At 41.4% G+C, this 16,966-nt stretch overlaps 1 protein-coding gene across 1 annotated transcript in view; it reads right to left on the bottom strand.

The window, feature by feature from the left end:
- Positions 1-16,966, bottom strand: part of pparab (peroxisome proliferator-activated receptor alpha b) — a 69,261-nt gene that overhangs the window by 50,207 nt on the left and 2,088 nt on the right. The gene's annotated exons all lie outside the window — the stretch shown is intronic.

The raw sequence follows: 16,966 nt of genomic DNA, 5'->3' as shown, positions 1-16,966 counted from the left end.
AACACGCTAACCTCAAAAACACTCAGAAACATTATTATATTCACAAATATCACATAGCTTTTAGAAGCTAGGGTGGGTGTGGCCAGTCACATGACAAATAAGCAAATATCATTTTAGATCAAGTTCTGGCAAACCTATATACTATTAAGATCAGTGTTCAAAGTAACGTATATTAAACAGAGCTATGCTGTTTCCAGTTTGGCAGCACTGTTTCCTGTGGTTCTGAGCGATAACCTTGCTCACTAAAGTTGAGAGTGGGAGAGCTCAAGCTAGCTCATATCCTGGCCCACATGTGTGGAGCAGAGGTCTGCAGCTGCTGCTGCCTCCGTTAATGTTTCTCACCTGCTATATAACATGCATCGAGAAAAGGGGCTGGAAGGGCCCACTGGCCTATAACCTCCTCCCTCCATCATGGTTTCAGCAGCATGTCAGGTAGTCTCCATGTGGAAAAACCCAAGAGGGAAAATCTGTTACTTCTGCAACAAAGACAAAAGGGGAAACAGAAAAATACTCCTGCATGATGACTTTTAGATTTGACATATGTGAGATCAATTGCAAACACTGCAGCCAGTTCAAACGCTGCATTTTGGACCTTTGGGTGAAGACGTGTCTGGCTTTGCTTGCAGTTTGTATATGGGGGTTATATTTATTTACAGTGCGGTTCATGCTCATGTGTTCTTTGATAAAACCACACCATTGTGCGTGTTTCGTGCCATACAGTCGGCTGATTACTGTATATAATCTAATGTACTGGGAAGACAGAAGTGTACAGCACAGCACAATACAAAGCAGTATGTCTTGAGCTGAGAGGCCCCATTGCGTCTGCTCAGTGGTGAGTCTGAGGTTCCCTGCATTATTCAACACCACCTTACTTACACCATAGAGCTGTGGGTTGTAAATATGCGCAGGCACACACCTGTACAGTATAACAGACACAAAAGGACTAAACAGATACTTTGCAGACAGAAACAACCTGAGAGAAGAAATATGGCAACCTACAGTTAGCACACATATACATTTGCACACACATTTAGTAATGACAAACGGAGCTTGCATAATTTACAAGGACTTAATTTACTTATGATGGACAACACTTAAATTCATATATTTAGATGCTCTAGAATAACACTGCTTTGCAGAAGGCCTGAACTTAGAACAAACTCCACTGCGGAGCTCAACTTGCAATGATTTTAGGACCTAAATCATAGAGAAAACCGTATGCTAAAGCATATACCTCATTTTATTTTGCAGTCCTGCAAAACTCTCTGTGGCGCGGGGCCCAGACTTCATAATGTAGGGTCAAGACACATTGTCCTCTACATCTGCTGATTGAACATACTTTAATCTAATATAGTATATGACCCTGGGGTCCCGACCAATAAATAATGAAAAATATCATTTTCAAGTGAAGTCAGAGCCAGTTGCTATCTTCCAGTGACAGGAAAATATTCACGCTTACACCCACGCACATGTACTGTAGAGAACTAACATGAAATGCAAGCATATATACACACACCCACAGGTCCATACTCATGTTGCACACTTGTTTTTTTTTTACCGCAGTTATAGAGGACAATCTGGAACTCTTCTTTGGTTGTCGTGCAAACTCAACAAGCTGGCTCTGTAACTAAAGTACTGCTTCAGCCTCACACTTCCCTCAGCTCAAGTTCTGCTTTCTGCACATCTTTGCCTCACAATGTCCCATAAAACACATATATGGATGCACACGTGAAACCAAATCTCATACAGAAGGTCACAGTTTGAAACACATGCACATAAGCTTGGAAAAAGGAAGTAAGGTAAAACATTTTGCTGATTTATCTAATCATATTTTCACACAGTGTTCACAGCAAAGCTAGGCGCTGCTTAAAAACTCACTTTAACTTAATCACACTTGAGTCTAAGTGCTACATTGCCAATCAGTTCAGCTATAACCTTGCAACCTGATCTTTGAGGTTCTGGTGGTTTAAGGTCAGCGAGTGGGTAGATTTTTTTTAAAGACCACTTTAATGTAATATCCAACCTCAGATTCTTATTATTCATTCCTGCAAATTACAAATTTCCATCATGTTTTGTCGTTTTACTGACCACTCAAAGCTTTACTGTATCTCATCTATTCTGCACTTATAGAACATACCAGCATGAATATACTGTCGTTCATTACCAGAACCTTCTGGCTGTGAGGCAGCAGTATTAACCTCAACAACATTGTATCACCGACATAAAAGATGGTTACAGAAAGAAATGTTAGTATATATTAAATGCTCTTCATTTACCTAAAATAAATAAATGATAATACAAACCACTACAACAGTAAAATCAATATTTAAACCTTCTCGCCTTTTATTTGGTCACAGTCAAGACTGACTTCTGATGTTTCACCATAAAAGCTAGAGGTGACAGTGCAGTAGCACTAGCAATGTAGTTTTTACTGCAAGGGGATATTTCTGGCACTCAGAAGGATCTACAAAGTTCATTAAAGTCATGCAATTTGCATTTTTTGTTTCTATACTTATGTATAGAGGCAAATAGTTGACTTTTGGCCAAAGATGTAATAAAGTTTACGACGCACAAGTACAACTATGTTGCATATCCAGTGACCTAGTCAAACCGACGAGATCTGCAAGTAGCACGAAATTTCAAGCGGTAAATTTGAAATCATATGCTTACTTATTGGCTAATATCTAATCAGACAATTACTACATCATCTGTACTGAAAGTCAATGTGGACACAGGTTTTCTATAGCATTCATTTAACCGTTTGTTTGATAACCAAAAACTACCAGGCCAACCTTCAAGAATAATAAAATAAAACAAAAAGCTTCTTACTTGCCACAAGGGGTCACCACAGCAGGTGGCTCTGCATACTTTGTCAGAGTTAGATGCTAGATACAAGCCCTAAAGGGATGTATGTCTCCAGCTGGAACTGAACAAGTGCCCTTTGACTTCCCAAGCATATGTGTTAACCACTACACCACTGGAGGGTCTTCCTCGTGTACAAAAATCCTGATGGGTAAAAAAAAAGAAAAAAAGAAAATACAATAATATCTATAAAAAACACTGTATTCAGGGTAAAAAGATCACTCACACACTACACTATAGTTCAACTTTGCAAGTACACCCATACACACTCAACATGGTGACATTAGTGTACAGTCTCTAGTCACAAATGATGTGGTCAGAAATACCTGTTTTTCTTTTTATGTCCTGCTGCAGCAGAAGTGGTGCAGACACGAGGAATCTTGTAGATAGACAGGGTGGACTATTCACCCCCCACCACCCTCGATACAGATAGCACAGCAGTCATGACCCATCTATTTATACCAGGGCCAAGGGGCAGGCAGCAGTAGGAGGAGGACAGGAGCTGGGGGAAGAGGAGAGGCTGCTTGGGCAGGTCCTGTTACACATGCCAGGGGGAATGGCTGGGGCAAGCCACAGGGGGATTCTGCTCAAAGTCAGACAGGCTGACCTCCCCGTCACCTCTGCATGAGGCAGATACTGAGCTTGCAAACCTTGTGCAAGTGTGTGTTAGGAATGAAAGAACAGGGAGTTCAAAGTTCACATCAATAAGTTTGAATGTACAGTGTGTGCATAGCGCGTGTTTGTGATGCTGCAAGAACACATTAGCGCATGTGCACTGAACGCACTTGACACTTGTGGTGTTTGTGCATGCAGATGAGCAAATGCATACATGTGCAAGTGTGCATGTACTCACGCCAACGTGGTTAAAGTGTGTGTCTGCCTGTAAGACTGCGAGATGAACTGGCCCCACTGACTTATACCCCTCCAACCCCTCCATCCCGCAGCAGAGCCATAAACATGCCAGGTGAGGAGGGCTGGATTAGGCAAACTTAGCTCATTCCAGTGTGGCCCTGCGGCCCCAACTCTAGGGGTAAAAAACAAATGAGACCCCAATCACTGTAATGACAATGTACACAGCAGGGGTTTCCCACACCACTCAGCCCAACCTTGCCAGCTGCTTCTCATCTCTCTCACGCAGTGTACAATTGCACATACACAAAGAAACATCCACACATTTGCATGCATATACACACAGGCTGCAGGATGCACAGCAAGACGAAAACGGACTTTTAATTCATTTGAAAGCCTGATGCTTAGCCTTGCCCACCCCAGCTGTAAAACTCAGAAACTAGTCTTACTTGTTATCACATATCGTCCACCTGGGCCTCACACAGAGTTTCTGTCTGATTTCTCAGACTTTTTATCTGATTTTAGTTCTCAGCTCAGATAAAATAATTATTGTGGGTGATTTTAACATCCATGTAGATGCTAAAAATGACAGCCTCAACATGGCATTTAATCTGTTATTAGACTCAATTGGCTTCTCTCAAAATGTAAAAGAACCCACCCACCACTTAACTTGAAAGGGGCCTTTAACATATGGCATAGAAACTGAACATTTAACAGTGTTTCCTGAAAACCCTCTCCTGTCTGATCCTTTCCTGATAACATTTACATTTACAATAATTGATTACACAGCGGTGGAGAGTAGACTTTATCACAGTAGATGTCTTTCTGAAAGCGCTGTAACTAAGTTTAAGAATATAATCCACCCACTGTTATCATCTTCAATGCCCTGTACCAACATAGAGCAGAGCAGCTACCTGAACGCTACTCCAACAGAGGTCGATTATCTTGTTAATAATTCTACCTCCTCACTACGTACGACTCTGGATACTGTAGCTCCAGTGAAAACTAAGGTCTCAAATCAGAAGTACCTGACTCCGTGGTATAATTCTCAAACACATAGTCTAAAGCAGATTACTCGTAAGCTGGAGAGGAAATGGTGTGTCACAAATTTAGAGGATCATCATTTAGCCTGGAGAAATAGTTTGTTGCTTTATAAGAAAGCCCTCCACAAAGCCAGAACATCTTACTATTCATCACTGATTGAAGAAAATAAGAACAACCCCAGGTTTCTCTTCAGCACTGTAGCCAGGCTGACAAAAAGTCAGAGCACTGTTGAGCCAACAATTCCTTCAACGCTAACTAGTAATGACTTCATGAACTTCTTCACAAATAAAATTCTTATCATTACAGGAAAAATGACCAATAATCATCCCATAGATGTAATATTATCTACAGCTACTCTTAGTACCATTAATATTCATTTAGACTCTTTTTCTCCAATTGATCTTTCTGAGTTAACTTCAATAATTACTTCCTCCAAACCATCAACGTGTCTTTTAGACCCCATTCCTACAAAACTGCTCAAAGAAGTCCTGCCATTAATTAATTCTTCGATCTTAAATATGATCAATCTATCTCTAATAATCGGCTATGTACCACAGGCCTACAAGGTGGCTGTAGTTAAACCTTTACTCAGACCCAGCAGTCTTAGCTAATTATAGGCCAATCTCCAACCTTGCTTTCATATCAAAAATCCTTGAAAGAGTAGTTGTCAAACAGCTAACAGATCATCTGCAGAGGAATGGTTTATTTGAAGAGTTTCAGTCAGGTTTCAGAGCTCATCACAGCACAGAAACAGCTTTAGTGAAGGTTACAAATGATCTTCTTATGGCCTCTGACAGTGGACTCATCTCTGTGCTTGTCCTGCTAGACCTTAGTGCAGTGTTTGATACTGTTGACCATAATATCCTATTAGAGCAATTAGAACATGCTGTAGGTATTACAGGTACTGTACTGCAGTGGTTTGAATCATATCTATCTAATAGACTCCAATTTGTACATGTAAATAGAGAGTCCTCTTCACACACTGAGGTTAATTATGGAGTTCCACAGGGTTCAGTGCTAGGACCAATTCTGTTTACACTATACATGCTTCCCCTTAGGCAGTATCATTAGAAGACATAGCATAAATTTTCACTGCTATGCAGATGACACCCAGCTCTATCTGTCCATGAAGCCAGATAACACACACCAATTAGTTAAACTGCAGGAATGTCTTAAAGACATAAAGACCTGGATGACCGCTAACTTTCTGCTTCTTAATTCAGATAAAACTGAGGTTATTGTACTCGGCCCTGAAAAGCTTAGAAATATGGTATCTAACCAGATTCTTACTCTGGATGGCATTACCTTGGCCTCCAGTAACGCTGTGAGGAACCTTGGAGTTATTTTTGACCAGGATATGTCCTTCAACGCACATATTAAACAAATATGTAAGGCTGCTTTCATCCATTTGCACAACATCTCTAAAATTAGAAATATCCTGTCTCAGAGTGACGCTGAAAAACTAGTTCATGCATTTATTACTTCCAGGCTGGACTACTGTAATTCATTATTATCAGGATGTCCAAAAAACTCACTGAAAAGCCTTCAGCTAATCCAAAATGCTGCAGCAAGAGTCCTGACAGGGACTAGAAAGAGAGAACATATTTCTCCTGTTTTGGCTTCCTTTCATTGGCTTCCTGTTAAATCCAGAATTGAATTCAAAATCCTGCTCCTCACATGCAAGGTCTTAAATAATCAGGCCCTATCTTATCTTAATGACCTTGTAGTACCATATCACCCTATTAGAGCACTTTGCTCTCGCTCTGCAGGCCTACTTGTTGTTCCTAGAGTATTTAAAAGTAGAATAGGAGGGAGAGCCTTCAGTTTTCAGGCCCCTCTTCTCTGGAACCAGCTTCCAGTTTGGATTCGGGAGACAGACACTATCTCTACTTTCAAGATCAGGCTTAAAACTTTCCTTTTTGCTAAAGCATATAGTTAGGGCTGGACCAGGTGACCCTGAATCCTCCCTTAGTTATGCTGCAATAGATGTAGGCTGTCGGGGGATTCCCATGGTGCATTGAGTTTTTCCTTTCCAGTCACCTTTCGCACTCACTATGTGTTAATAGACCTCTCTGCATTGAATCATATCTGTTATTAACCTCTGTCTCTCTTCCACAGCATGTCTTTATCCTGTCTTCCTTCTCTCACCCCAACCGGTCGCAGCAGATGGCCGCCCCTCCCTGAGCCTGAGCCGGAGGTTTCTTCCTGTTAAAAGGGAGTTTTTCCTTCCCACTGTCGCCAAAGTGCTTGCTCATAGGGGGTCATATGATTGTTGGGTTTTTCTCTGTATCTATGAAGCGCCTTGAGGCGACTTTTGTTGTGATTTGGCGCTATATAAATAAAACTGAATTGAATTGAATTGAAGACAAAGGTCTACCCAGAAAAAAAGCTTGAAAGCAGGTGTCTCACACTGTCGCAAATCTGGGCCCCCTGAGTAATGGTGCCTGTCTATGTTTTCAATGACTCTACAGATTATTGCTCAAGACATTCAAAATTACAGTTATCAGAGGGCACTTAACAATGAGAATTTATTATTTATTCAAAGGTGGATGGTTGGTTTTATTTTGCATAGGTGGTACAGAAGTGCATGATTTCACTTTAAAATGATGTTAACCCTCACGTTATGCTTTGTGGGGTTATTTCTATGTATGCTCCCTCACCTTCTTCTTCTTAGGACACTGGTATTTTTATAGATACAGGTCTTAAGAAACTTGAACTGTGTTAGTTTCCCATAGTGGGTTACGTTGATACCGAGTTAAATAAATGTATAAAAATACAAAAAAAGTAACCTTTTTTTGCTCATCGAAGTCAAAGTCTTAATCTTCGTATTGCCACTCTAAAGAGCTCTGGTGAAATGTGCACTGCCATGTGGCTGCTGGTGACCTGCAAGGCCTCTGTCTATTAGAGGAAGGCTATAGCTCTGACACGTCTACATGCACTGTGTTCAGCGCCGGCCTGCTCGCAGGGCCCCTTTCAAATGGGCAGTGCCCCTTTGAGCGGCATCTGTCACCAGCTATATTTAGAGGGTTGAACAAATACCTTTCTCCCTGAATATGAACTTCAGCTGACAGACAGCAGGCCAGAGCAGGCAGATGGGGATCTGCACAGTTTGTAACCTTCAAGAGCCTGTAACTCTCAGGCTACAGCTGCGTTTAGTCAGGCTCACCGCTGAAATCTAACGCTGTAAATACAGCGCAGTCAACCATAGTTAGCATTGATTTGGCAGAAGGTTTTAGCACCAGTTCCTACAGTTCCAGGATAGCTGCCAGCATAAATGGGAATATACAGTTATATATCCTGATAACAACTTTTAATACCCCCCCCCCCCCCCACACACACACACCTACCCACACCTAAACAGTGAGGTATAAAAGAAAAATGACTGAATGAACTGCTGTGCCTTCAATCGCCTTCAATGCTTTGAAGATTGCTACGTTTCTGCCTATAGGGGTTTGTGCGTGTGACAGTACAAGTGAGGCAGCCAGTGTGTGACTACATGACCCTGTTGCATGGCCATCTGCTCCATATAACCATAAACAAATGCGGGCAGGCACAGCTTCACAGTATTATTTCCAAGAGGTCTAGGACGGTAAATGTATTCAAGCTTTGGTCTCTGGGTAGATGTTGTAGTGATATGCCCTAGAAGCAGGCCGCGGTTATGCAACAGGATTCATAATTCATACTACAAACACAACATGGAGGCCTCTCTGTCCCATATGCAAGCACATGGGCAGATTAAGGAGTGAGCAGTCAAAGGGTACAGAGTGCATTCGGAGCTGCCGCTGACTGAGTGGCTGTCTCATAGAGAACGTGTATGTGACAGGCCTAAATAGGCCAGGTTTTACTGCCAGAGGGACCTCTGCTATATTTTGCACCTACTGTCTAAATCAGTTACATGGCAGCAGTGAGGCACAATGATACAGTGAGGGAGGTTTTATAACACTTGACGCTATTAACAGGTACAACCCGATGAATGGTGTCAATCTGCTCATTTATTTTCTGGTCATTTACAATATAGCTGATGTTTGCTGTTTTTCCGTGGAACACTTTAGCCCCTTTCTTCACACACACACACACACACACACACACACACACACACACACACACACACACACACACACACACACACACACACACACACGCACACACACGCACATGTATAACAAAGTTCTTGGAGCTGGTGCGATGAGGTTCATCCAACCTTGCAATTTCAAGCAAGTCTTTTTTCCCTCTGCTTTTTAGGTCAATTTTGCTTTTTCTAACATAATTTCTGCTTTTATGACTTTACAATAATTATATTATGTATGATTTTTTTTCTCCCAACCCCAGACTTTTTCTTCTTCTTTTCTTTAACTCGCTGTTGCAATACTGGGCTGTTAACCTGAAACAGTCCCAGAAGCAAAGCAAACAAAAATTAAAAAAAAGAAATGGTGTGTGTCATTTCAGACTTGTAGTGGGGGATCAAGAGAGCTTTATACACCTACTGAACACCTGCTTTAGTGTCTGTGGGCTGTAAATGAGAGAAGGGCTTTAATAAAATCTGCACTTATAATCAAACGTGGAGCGCACACAGAATTCCAGAGCCGCAGGCAGCCAGTCACTATAGCTATAGATTGCAGGGTGGTGCCTGGGGTTACTAAGTCCGTACAATACAGCCGCAGTTATGGGCTGAAGCTCCAGCTCGGTGCACTGTGGTTAGGGTGGAGACAGGTTAAAAAGCAGAGGTTAAAGATTTTATCCATTCACTGGCTTTAAGTAGCTACAAGACAGCAGGTTATGTTGAGAGAAAGCAGGCGGGGCTTGGAGGCAACGCGCAAGGGTGCGACACAACTGTGGCCACTGCCAGCGCACATTTGCCCCTATGAAAAAAAAGGCCCTGTTTATGGTGTCCACTCGAGGTCAGCTTGTTGAAAAGAGGAGCTGGAAGTGATCCAGAGTGGAGGCCGCTTGATTTTTATCTAATCAGCCAACAACAATTAAAACATTTCCCCATAAGAAATAGGCACGCTAATTGTCCTGTCACTGTACATTAGAGCGCTACTCTTCCTCAATTTGCACACCTTTTCACAGTTTATTAGACTTTATTCCCCCCTTTTCCCCCTGAACCCAGCATCCAGTTGCACCCACTTTGTTCTTTCCCACTTTTCTTCTGCTACCTGACTACTTTGGCAGCGATGCACAAAATGGCGGCAGGGAGCTGAGAGCTGGAAGGCACAGAGTGGAAGCCATTTTCCAACAGTTTCAGGACCATAGGGAGAGAGAGGGAGAGTCAAGTCGTTGTCTAGCAGGCAGTTCGGATAAGTGTTTTCTGCGCATGTGCGCGAAAAGATTATCTTTGTTTTGTTTGTTTTTTCTTTCTTAATGTGCTGCGCTAATAAAGCCATCGGGACCTTGGCCTTTCTAAAAAAAGGGATAAAGGCCCAACACATTATGATTTTAATCTGTTCCAGGCTCACAAAGAGAAAGAAAATACATGTAGACAAAGCGGAGACGTAATCTGCACAGCGTTTAATTACAGGCCCCTATCTCAATGAAATTGAAATGCAAGACAATCCAACAGCATCAGAATACATCATCCTGTACAAAAAAAAGCCCAAAACATTTCTAACACGTTGGGGTACTTACAATCGGCAGTGTGTGTTTGCATAATTTCTCTCTCTGGCCAAAACTGTTTGCGCTTGGAGATCAAAACTGTCTCACTGCCTACGAGAAGGAAAGACAGAGGGGGGGGGGGGGGGAATGGAGTGAGAGACAATTTACAGCAACGTAAACAGAGAGGAAGTGAAAAACACAATCGAGAGGAGCGGAGACAGAGAGCCTGATCGGTTGAGTAGCCAGCAGCAGCAGTAGCAGCGGCAGAGGGCTGTAGGGTCTTTTCTCTGTAGCCTGTTTACTAATAAGCTCACCCTACACTTCTGCCTGGCCAAGAAAGCTCATTAGCGAAACATGTAACACACCGCACCCTCTCTGCTGGCCTGTACACCGGCCAACTCTTACTGCCGCATGCTCACCCTACACCAACACACCCGCACACTTCACACGCACACAAGCTCCTCTGTGGCCTCGGCCTCGCCCGGTAGCGCCCACTCGCTGCATACATGTGCACGCTTTGGCACACCGTGTTACCGAAAGCCCACAGTGTCATATGCGTGGGTGAAGTGGTGCATCTGCACGTACTTGTGAGTCTAATAAGTCTTTTTTCGTTTTTTTCTTTTACACATGCAGCACAGTATGCTCGGTTCGCAGAAGAGGGCATGTGCGGGCTGCGCAGAGTTAATGTACAAGGTAGCTTTTTGGTTATCGTGCGTCGTGCACATGTGACGCCATCACGTGGAGGTGGAACAGGAAGCGAGGCGACAGAGGTAGGCGTTGTTAGCCAAATCTCAGATTGCGCAAGTAAAAAATAAGCGCAGAAGAGAATAAAGAGCAAATGTGACAATTTCGCGGGCCCAGGAGGACACTGCCGATTCAAGGCCTTCACTCGGTGCGGCGGCAGCTGCCGAAAGGTGATAATTCTGGACACGGATGCTAATTGCAACGCGGAGCACGGCCTTGTCGGGCAAAGGGTCTTTTATATATTGTTTCTAACGTTTGTAATTACAGTGCAGTACCTCGGAGTGTTGCCAGCACATGTTTATGGGCTCATGAGTAACCCAACTCCTCCAGCCTCCACGGAGAGAGATTCATGTCCGAGCTGTGCACCCACTGCACTCTGTGCATGTGTGGGTATGCTGTTTGTGTGCATATACATGTTGATGACTCATGAACCTGGCTGTGTGTGTGCAGATGGGACAGTCAACATGATATGAGAATATACCACATGAATGGCTGTGAGTATAGAAAGAAAACTACACATACATTATGTCGGTGGGTTTTGTGTTGGTATGGAGGCTTTTGTCATACTTCACTCGAAATTCTAAAACCTTTTGGTGATTGCAAGCGAGGAAACCTGAGTATATGCACATTACATAAACATCAAGTGCTGTATTTGCTGCATTACATGGCAGAAGTCAGCAGAAACTATAGTCAAACAAAATGAGCAAAAAAAACAAAAAAAAACCCAGCCCAAACCAATCCAGTTCACTAAACGTTGCCAACAGTAAATGCAGCCAACATAATTTAGCTCATCAGTGACGAGCAGTAGAAAGTGATGGAGTGGAGGTGAGCTGAAGGAAAGGGATTTACAATATTTTGATAGTCGGGGGGGGAGGGTTGCAGGCGAGGCTTTTCAACACTTCCAATTTTACCTCCGAGTGGAACGAGGTTGCTGATTCTGCAGTTTTTCTCGGACTAAATTGCCTTGGCGACAGCAGAGGCCAAAAGCTGAAGAAATATATGAGTGCTGGAAAAGAAAAAACCGAGTGGGTGCAGCTGAGCATTATCTGGAATATCGCTTTGCCTGGCAGGTACATAAAACAAGCATCTGTCCCGACGATGTGTGCCGAGAGACACTCGCACGTGATGCTGTGTATTACAGCCTCAGTGCGTTTGATTAGGGCAGGAAGAGAAAAACAATGAGTATTTACAATGCTCAGATATTACATGTGTCAAACTTCTAACAAACTCTCATGAGAAAACAGTTTTCAAATGTGAGAGTTGTCCAATTGAGGGGAAAAAAGAAACACAAACTTTTGTTCATGGTGTAAAGCATTTTTTTTACTTACAGAATGTCTGGAGGAAAAAAAAAAAAAAGAGGGATACGTACAGGGGAGGAAAATTCTAATTTTCTGTCATGCCTTGAAACTTTGTCCCAGTCCAATATTATGTCATTATGACTGTACTTACCGTCTCTGTGGAATTGCTGTGGTTTTGTGGATAAATTACATGTGACACTCCCAGCTGACATCCTGATTAACACAGGAAGGAACAAAAAAAAAAGTCCAGTCCTCAGTAGTCTGCAGGGTAATGGACTAATGGCTTCCATGTATGATGAGATGGGTGAGAAAAAGCAGGATTTTTTTTTTTGTTGGTGCAGGAATATGAATGTAAGAGCATCAGCATATGTGCCTGTCATTGTGTTGTAGCTGGGTACTGTTTGTAAATGAACAGAAAGAGAGAGACAAAGAGCAGCAGTGATCGAGCAAACTAAAAGGTGAAGAAAGCGGCGAATTAGAGAAATGAAACAGTAGTTTTGGATAGCTTCACGTTGTTAAAGTAGAAGCGAACGAGCAAAATAACTTGCGCAACCCTTTGAAAAGATGCCGCGCTGCCAGATTTCGCGTGAACGCAGCGCATGCTTCACAAACAGGAAAGGACACACGAGCAGAAACACAGACTTGGAGATACATTCAACCCCGCAAAAATGTAGCAAACTGAAGCAAACACAAGCATCAAAACCGTGGAGGTTGGGCATTGTCTCTGTAACACGAATGGGTCTGTATGTTTTAGTATACCGAATGTTCTCGTGGTCGCTGTGTTATCACAGAGTCCCGCCTTCACACCCTGCCTGCAATCACTGCCCGAGGACTACACACCGACACAGACTGCACAAAGGTTCCGGTGCAGAAACATCCAAACATAACCACATAAAAATAAAATACGGATAAAGTAGGAGTGGTGCTGCAGATAAACACACCTCAATACACAGCTTAGGTGTTAATCTATACATAGTTTGGGTTTTTCCCCAGCGTTTTATAATTTTTTTTTAGTTTTTATGACATAATTTCAGCACTTATATAGTTGACCAGAACACTGAAAATTCTTGTATATGTTTTTTTGTGTGTGTGTGCGTGCATTGAGGACTTTTTCTCTAGATTCTCTCCTCTCTGTTTAGGCCTGGCCTACTTTCTCGTGTACTGTAACTCCTATGTGTGCCACAGCCTGTAGTGGCCACTGTAGATCCACTCATGGATTCTTCCACGTTGAGGAGAGCAACAGGGGGCCTGGTCATCTTCTAATACAGAGACTCGGCATGACTGCACTAAAGGGCCCCCTTTAAAAGTTTTCTAACTGTAATGTTGAAGGCGCTACGATGCCTACACGAGCACAGTGAAAAGCATTTTATTGCAGGTTTTGGTGGAATTCACCTTGACCTTTAGATGCGCTGCAGTAAGACTATGCAGACCTGCTGCATAGTCTTACTGCTTCAGTAAGAATCCTGCACCTAAATATAGGATGGATCAATATATTGAAGCTTTGAACTCATTTTAGATCGACATAAAATCACATCAGGTTTAATTTTTTTATGTATTTTCTTTAATATACACAACCATTTACTAAAAAGTGGGAAAGTAGTGTAAAAAGTTTAATAGAAACAGACATGCAGTTAAGAAATATCTGATCACATAATAAACAGTGAGATAAACGTGCTAGAAAATTTCCATTCTTTAAACATAGAAAACACTTTTACAGTGAACCTGTGAATACATTCAACTTAAGAGTGCTACATGCGTTTTTGTAGAGCAAGCCCAGACAGCAGAGTAGGACAACACAATCCCAAACCCTGACAGCTCTCCAGAGAGCTCAGACATACAATATAACTTCCATTATGTTGGCTTTCTCAGTTTTATTGTATTTTTAACAGCACACTGAAGCCGCTTTAAGCAGCAGAATTCAAAGCGGCTTCATTATTATGGCACAAAAATATATTTACAGTGAGTGGTGACTTGGCCCCCATTCATCACTCCAATCTGGATTTCATATTAGCCAGGAGGAAATTGGATGAAATTCACAACATCACAGCAAGCTCATAAATGAAACAAAATCACATAATCTAAAATACCAATTTATCCACTTAACAAATGAAGCACTGTGTCGGTGGCTTATTGCTGTGTTGTACTCATGAATGACTCATTTTCACTGAGTTGCACTAGTAAGAATACGCTGAGCACTCACACACGACCTCAACCACATACTCAAAACTTCAAACTCAAACACTCAGACAGCAGTCTGCACAGGGCTGCCTCACCACACACACACACACACACACACACACACACACACACACACACACACACACACACACACACACACACACACACACACACACACACACACACGAGCATCAAAATGTGCAAAATGAAACAGCAACACAAAAGACAACAATATTACACTCCATGTATTCTTGCTGATGTGAAACACATATTTTTTTAAATTATGTACGATTCAGAAATGTGAAAATGTCCAAGTGTGTATAGAGAGATTATTGCAATTTTACACACAAAAGAAATTATGTATTACTGCTACTATATAAATGATCATTTGGAGAATACTTCATACAACAATTGCCTTTTTTACACTATTCGAAAGGTAGAACTAAATGATTATGAACGACTATTATTATTAATAATAATTTAATTCTGAGAATTGTCGCAGTTATAAATACATTTTTTTGTGACACTTGAAAAGCCTAGGGATAATAAAAGGGTTTTGTGGTCAAATATATATATACATATGTGTGTGTGTGTGTGTGTGTGTGTGTGTGTGTGTGTATTTTATATATATATATATATATATATATATATATGAATGTTTAAGAAACACAATCATATACATGATGCACCAACAAGTAGAAACATGCTCAATCATGCCTTGCACCATTGTTTTACTGCAAACACACACACACACACACACACACACACACACACACACACACACACACACACACACACACACACACACACACACACACACACACCAAAAAAGGCTGCTGCTGTGACTTAGCCATCCGTAAACTGATCTCTACAGTAATGTAAATACTTTAAAAACAGTGTTTTAGCATACACATTTTTCTTTTACGCTTTCTGTTTAGTTTCCTCTATGAAGACGTGTGCTTACAAAAAAACTTCACGGGACAAACTTTTGATTTGTTTTAAACAATTACACTTGGCAGAAAAAAATGAGGACGTGCACATGTGCACATATTCGTCCGTTTTTATATTTTCTTCTCTTTTTACTACGCGTCATGACATTTTTGAGTTTCACATGGACAAACTCAAATATAAATTAAACTGAAAGTGAGTAATAAATTAAAAGTAGCAGGGTTACCTCAGTATGATACATATAATAAAAACAGTAATAAATTACTTACAGAATTGCTGCGAATATTGTAGAAAAATAACTGAACATGACAAATAATCTTTTGCATAGTGCACCCCCCTCACACACACACACACTTTCTTTTTGCTTATCTATTAAAAAATGTCCCACGTTTTTTCAGTTGGATTTTTGTTAGCACCATATGTTTTAACTAACATACTAAGACTAAGAATAATTGTTGATTTTTCCCCCCCCATTCAAGTTCAAGGACAGTCAAGTTCAAGTTTGAGAACTTGGTGTTTTAGCTGTGGCATGCAGTTTTAATGTCTGCTTTGCTTCTGCATTATATTAAGTACATATTTCCATTTACATAAAATAAAAATTAAAAATTAAAAGAAGCCATTTGAGCCACTTTGCTGTTGGTAATTACATGAAAAAATGCTTCTAACCAACTATTTGACTAAACCTCACATCATACACCAAGAAAGCATCAACAAAAAAAGTACAATTATTATGAACTACTATTAACTACACAAATACATTTACGCGCACGTTTGACGGTAAATTTGTATTAGTGTGTATGTGTGACTGTGTCTGTGTGTGTCCCATTGCTAGCTCTGCTGTGTAGATGCAATAAACTGTTAGTTTGCTTCAGTGCACCCACTGTGGGTTGTACCAGGCTGTTGTGTTGTTGTAGGTATGCTTTTACACACAGAGAGAAAATGCTGAAAACCCTGCCATCTGCCTCTCGACATGCAACCTTCCACTGCACTCCTGCCATTCAGTGCCAAAAAGGCCTTGGGGTGGAGTAGCGAGATACTCCTCCAGCCAAAACCATGTGTCCACAGCTAGTACAGCAAAGCTTACATTCATATGAATGAGCATAATAAGCTACATATGCAACAGTAAGCCTCACTCTTGAAAGCTTTGAGTAATCATTTTGACTTTGTCCTTCAAAAAAAGTCATCTTCTATGTAAAACCCGACACCCAACATAACACAGCACATCTGAAATCCAAAGCAGAATATTCGACAAATACGCAAACTTTTGTTGATTAAACTAGAAAATTTCCGCAATTTTCAAAAAACGCAATCAGAAAACAGCTTTACTGCAAATTTGATTATACTTTCAAGCGACACCTCGAAGAAGATTTTTCTCATTAGACTTGGGAATATACTTTGCTATTTTAATGTCTTAAAAACATTCAAGCAGTACAGATTTCCCATGATCTTGA

This window comes from Astatotilapia calliptera, chromosome 7, assembly GCF_900246225.1.
Source record: "Astatotilapia calliptera chromosome 7, fAstCal1.2, whole genome shotgun sequence".
Classification (NCBI taxonomy): Eukaryota; Metazoa; Chordata; class Actinopteri; order Cichliformes; family Cichlidae; genus Astatotilapia; species Astatotilapia calliptera.
Note: the sequence above shows the minus strand (reverse complement) of the source record. Positions and strands in the feature narration are given on the sequence as shown.